Source organism: Triticum dicoccoides, chromosome 4A, assembly GCF_002162155.2.
Source record: "Triticum dicoccoides isolate Atlit2015 ecotype Zavitan chromosome 4A, WEW_v2.0, whole genome shotgun sequence".
Classification (NCBI taxonomy): Eukaryota; Viridiplantae; Streptophyta; class Magnoliopsida; order Poales; family Poaceae; genus Triticum; species Triticum dicoccoides.
In genome coordinates this window covers 24,914,952-24,921,411 of record NC_041386.1, presented here as the reverse complement: position 1 = coordinate 24,921,411, position 6,460 = coordinate 24,914,952, and positions in this window count along the sequence as shown.

Here is a 6,460-nt window from a genome sequence, read left to right as displayed (position 1 = left end):
AAATCCTAATCTCGAAATATGCCAACCCAACATGTACCTTTGGAGACACCTGTAGAGCACCTTTATAATCACGCAGTTACGTTGTAACGTTTGGTAGCACACAAAGTGTTCCTCCGGCAAACGGGAGTTGCATAATCTCATAGTCATAGGAACATGTATAAGTTATGAAGAAAGCAATAGCAACATACTAAACGATCGGGTGCTAAGCTAATGGAATGTGTCATGTCAATCACATCATTCTCCTAATAATGTGATCCCGTTAATCAAATGACAACACATGTATATGGTTAGGAAACATAACCATCTTTGATTAATGAGCTAGTCAAGTAGAGGCATACTAGTGACGTTTAGTTTGTCTATGTATTCAGACAAGTATTATGTTTCCGGATAATACAATTCTAGCATGAATAATAAACATTTATCATGATATATAAGGTAATAAAATAATAACATTATTATTGCCTCTAGGGCATATTTCCTTCATTATCATGATACAGGGAAATAAATAATAACTTTATTATTGCCTCTAGGGCATATTTCCTTCAGTGTCCCACTTGCACTAGAGTCAATAATCTAGATTACACAGTAATGATTCTAACACCCATGGAGCCTTAGTGCTGATCATGTTTTTCTCGTGGAAGAGGCTTAGTCAGCGGGTCTGCAACATTGAGATCCGTATGTATCTTGCAAATTTCTATGTCTCCCACTTGGACTAAATCCCGAATGGAATTGAAGCGTCTTTTGTTGTGCTTGGTTCTCTTGTGAAATCTGGATTCCTTTGCCAAGGCAATTGCACCAGTATTGTCACAAAAGATTTTCATTGGACCCGATGCACTAGGTATGACACCTAAATCGGATATGAACTCCTTCATCAAGACTCCTTCATTTGCTGCTTCCGAAGCAGCTATGTACTCCGCTTCACATGTAGATCCCGCCACGACGCTTTGTTTAGAACTGCACCAACTGACAGCTCCACCGTTTAATGTAAACACGTATCCGGTTTGCGATTTAGAATCGTCCGGATCAGTGTCAAAGCTTGCATCAACGTAACCATTTATGATGAGCTCTTTGTCACCTCCATATACGAGAAACATATCCTTAGTTCTTTTCAGGTACTTCAGGATGTTCTTGACCGATGTCCAGTGATCCACTCCTTGATTACTTTGGTACCTCCCTGCTAGACTTATAGCAAGGCACACATCAGGTCTGATACACAGCATTGAATACATGATAGAGCCTATGGCTGAAGCATAGGGAACATCTTTCATTTTCTCTCTATCTTCTGCAGTGGTCGGACATTGAGTCTTACTCAACTTCACACCTTGTAACACAGGCAAGAACCCTTTCTTTGCTTGATCGATTTTGAACTTCTTCAAAACTTTGTCAAGGTCTGTGCTTTGTGAAAGTCCAATTAAGCGTCTTGATCTATCTCTATAGATCTTAATGCCCAATATGAAGCAGCTTCACCGAGGTCTTTCATTGAAAAACTCTTATTCAAGTATCCCTTTATGCTATCCAGAAATTCTATATTATTTCCAATCAATAATATGTCATCCACATATAATATCAGAAATGCTACAGAGCTCCCACTCACTTTCTTGTAAATACAGGCTTCTCCAAAAGTCTGTATAAAACCAAATGCTTTGATCACACTATTAAAGCGTTTATTCCAACTCCGAGAGGCTTGCACCAGTCCATAAATGGATTGCTGGAGCTTGCACACTTTGTTAGCTCCCTTTGGATCGACAAAACCTTCTGGTTGCATCATATACAACTCTTCTTCCAGAAATCCATTCAGGAATGCAGTTTTGACATCCATTTCCCAAATTTCATAATCATAAAATGCGGCAATTGCCAACATGATTCGGACAGACTTAAGCATCGCTACGGGTGAGAAGGTCTCATCGTAGTCAGTCCATTGAACTTGTCGAAAACCTTTCGCAACAAGTCGAGCTTTGTAGACAGTAACATTACCGTCAGCGGCAGTCTTCTTCTTGAAGATCCATTTATTCTCAATTGCTTGTCGATCAACGGGCAAGTCAACTAAAGTCCACACTTTGTTCTCATACATGGATCCCATCTCAGATTTCATGGCTTCTAGCCATTTTGGGGAATCTGGGCTCACCATCGCTTCTTCACAGTTTGTAGGTTCATCATGATCTAGTAGCATGACTTCCAGAACATGATTACCGTATCACTCTGGTGCGGATCTTACTCTGGTTGATCTACGAGGTTCGGTAGTAACTTGATCTGAAGTTTTATGATCATTATCATTAGCTTCCTCACTAATTGGTGTAGGTGTCACAGAAACCGGTTTCTGTGATGTACTACTTTCCAATAAGGGAGCAGGTACAGTTACCTCATCAAGTTCTACTTTTCTCCCACTCACTTCTTTCGAGAGAAACTCCTTCTCTAGAAAAACTCCGAATTTAGCAACAAAAGTCTTGCCTTCGGATCTGTGATAGAAGGTGTACCCAATAGTCTCCTTTGGGTATCCTATGAAGACACATTTCTCCGATTTGGGTTCGAGCTTATCAGGTTGAAGTTTTTTGACATAAGTATCGCAGCCCCAAACTTTCAGAAACGACAACTTTGGTTTCTTGCCAAACCACAGTTCATAAGGCGTCGTCTCAACGGATTTCGATGGTGTCCTATTTAACGTGAATGCAGCCTTCTCTAAAGCATAACCCCAAAACGATAGTGGTAAATCAGTAAGAGACATCATAGATCGCATCATATCTAATAAAGTATGATTACAACGTTCGGACACACCATTACGCTGTGGTGTTCCGGGTGGCGTGAGTTGCGAAACTATTCCGTATTGTTTCAAATGTAGACCAAACTCGTAACTCAAATATTCTCCTCCACGATCAGATCGTACAAACTTTATTTTCTTGTTACGATGATTTTCAATTTCACTCTGAAATTCTTTGAATTTTTTAAATGTTTTAGACTTATGTTTCATTAAGTAGAAATACCCATATCTGCTTAAATCATCTGTGAAGGTGAGAAAATAACGATATCCGCCACGAGCCTCAACGTTCATTGGATCACATACATCTGTATGTATGATTTCTAACAAATCCGTTGCTCTCTCCATAGTACCGGAGAATGGCGTTTTAGTCATCTTACCCATGAGGCACGGTTCGCAAGTACCAAGTGATTCATAATCAAGTGGTTCCAAAAGTCCATCAGTATGGAGTTTCTTCATGCGCTTTACACCGATATGACCTAAACGGCAGTGCCACAAATAAGTTGCACTATCATTATCAACTCTGCATCTTTTGATTTCAACATTATGAATATGTGTATCACTACTATCGAGATTCATCAAAAATAGACCACTCTTCAAGGGTGCATGACCATAAAATATATTACTCATATAAATAGAACAACCATTATTCTCTGATTTAAATGAATAACCGTCTCGCATCAAACAAGATCCAGATATAATGTTCATGCTCAACGCTGGCACCACATAACAATTATTTAGGTCTAATACTAATCCCGAAGGTAGATGTAGAGGTAGCGTGCCGACCGCGATCACATCGACTTTGGAACCATTTCCCACGCGTATCATCACCTCGTCCTTAGCCAATCTTCGCTTAATCCGTAGCCCCCGTTTCGAGTTGCAAATGTTAGCAACAGAACCAGTATCAAATACCCAGGTGCTACTGCGAGCATTAGTAATGTATACATCAATAACATGTATATCACATATACCTTTGTTCACTTTGCCATCCTTCTTATCCGCCAAATACTTGGGGCAGTTCCGCTTCCAGTGACCACTCTGCTTGCAGTAGAAGCACTCAGTCTCAGGCTTAGGTCCAGACTTGGGTTTGTTCTCCTGAGCAGCAACTTGTTTGTTGTTTTCTTGAAGTTCCCTTTCTTCTTCCCTTTGCCCTTTTTCTTGAAGCTGGTGGTCTTATTGACCATCAACACTTGATGCTCCTTCTTGATTTCTACCTCCGCGGCTTTTAGCATCGCGAAGAGCTCAGGAATAGTCTTATTCATCCCTTGTATATTATAGTTCATCACGAAGCTTTTGTAGCTTGGTGGCAGTGATTGAAGAACTCTGTCAATGACACTATCAACAGGAAGATTAACCCCCAGTTGAGTCAAGTGATTATGATACCCAGACATTTTGAGTATATGTTCACTGACAGAACTATTCTCCTCCATCTTGCAGCTATAGAACTTATTGGAGACTTCATATCTCTCAATCTGGGCATTTGCTTGAAATATTAACTTCAACTCCTGGAACACCTCATATGCTCCATGACGTTCAAAATGTCGTTGAAGACCCGGTTCTAAGCCGTAAAGCATGGCACACTAAACTATCGAGTAGTCATCAGCTTTGCTGCCAGACATTCATAACATCTGGTGTTGCTCCTGCAGCAGGCTTGGTACTTAGTGGTGCTTCCAGGACGTAATTCTTCTGTGCAACAATGAGGATAATCCTCAAGTTACGGACCCAGTCCGTGTAATTGCTACCATCATCTTTCAACTTTGCTTTCTCAAGGAACGCATTAAAATTCAACAGAACAACTGCACGAGCCATCTATCTACAATCAAACATAGACAAGCAAGATACTATCAGGTACTAAGTTCATGATAAGTTTAAGTTCAATTAATCATATTACTTAAGAACTCCCACTTAGAAAGATATCCCTCTAATCCTCTAAGTGATCACGTGATCCAAATCAACTAAACCATGTCCGATCATCACGTGAGATGGAGTAGTATCAATGGTGAACAACAATATGTTGATCATATCTACTATATGATTCACGCTCGACCTTTCGGTCTCAGTGTTCCGAGGCCATATCTGCATATACTAGGCTCGTCAAGTTTAACCTGAGTATTCTGCGTGTGCAAAAACTGGCTTGCACCCGTTGTAGATGGACGTAGAGCTTATCACACCCGATCATCACGTGGTGTCTCAGCATGAAGAACTTTCGCAACGGTGCATACTCAGGGAGAATACTTATACTTTGATAATTTAGTGAGGGATCATCTTATAATGCTACCGTCAATCAAAGAAAGATAAGATGCATAAAAGATAAACATCATATGCAATCAATATAAGTGATATGATATGGCCATCATCATCTTGTACTTGTGATGTCCATCTCCGAAGTACCTTCATGATCACCATCGTCACCGGCGCGACACTTTGATCTCCATCGTAGCATCATTGTCGTATCGCCAATCTTATGCTTCCATGACTATCGCTACCGCTTAGTGATAAAGTAAAGCATTACAGCGCGATTATATTGCATACAATAAAGCGACAACCATATGGCTCCTGCCAGTTGCCGATAACTCGGTTACAAAACATGATCATCTCATACAATAAAATATACCATCATGTCTTGACCATATCACATCACAACATGCCCTGCAAAAACAAGTTAGATGTCCTCTACTTTGTTGTTGCAAGTTTTATGTGGCTGCTACGGGCTTAGCAAGAACAGTTCTTACCTACGCATCAAAACCACAACGATAGTTTTTCAAGTTGGTGCTGTTTTAACCTTCGCAAGGACCGGGCGTAGCCACACTTGGTTCAACTAAAGTTGGAGAAACTGACACCCGCCAGCCACCTGTGTGCAAAGCACGTCGGTAGAACCAGTCTCGCATAAGCGTACGCGTAATGTCGGTCCGGGCCGCTTCATCCAACAATACCGCCGAACCAAAGTATGACATGCTGGTAAGCAGTATGACTTATATCGCCCACAACTCACTTGTGTTCTACTCGTGCATAACATCAATGCATAAAACCTAGGCTCGGATGCCACTGTTGGGGAACGTAGTAATTTCAAAAAAAAAAATCCTACGCACACGCAAGATCATGGTGATGCATAGCAACGAGAGGGGAGAGTGTTGTCTATGTACCCTCGTAGACCGGCAACGGAAGAGTTGACACAACGTAGAGGAAGTAGTCGTACGTCTTCCCGATCCGACCGATCCAAGTACCGAACGTACGGCACCTCCGAGTTCTGCACACGTTCAACTCGGTGACGTCCCTCGAGCTCCGGTCCAGCAAAGTGTTGAGGGTGAGTTTCGTCAGCACGATGGCGTGATGACGGTGATGATGTTCTACCGACGCAGGGCTTCGCCTAAGCACCGCTACGATATGACCGAGGTGGAATATGGTGGAAGGGGGCACCGCACACGGCTAAGGAATGATCACGAAGATCAACTTGTGTGTCATGGGGTGCCCCCTTGCCCCCATATATAAAGAAGGGAGAGGGGAAGGTGCGGCCGGCCCAAGGGGTGCGCCTGGAGGAGTCCTACTCCCACCGGGAGTAGGACTCCCCCCTCTTGCCTTGTTGGAAAAGGAAGGGGGAAGGGAGAAAGAGGAAAGGGTGGCGCCGCCCCCCCCCCCTTCATTGTCCTGTTCGGACTAAGGGGGGAGGGGGCGCGCGGCCTGCCCTGGCCGGCCCTCCTCTTCTCCCTT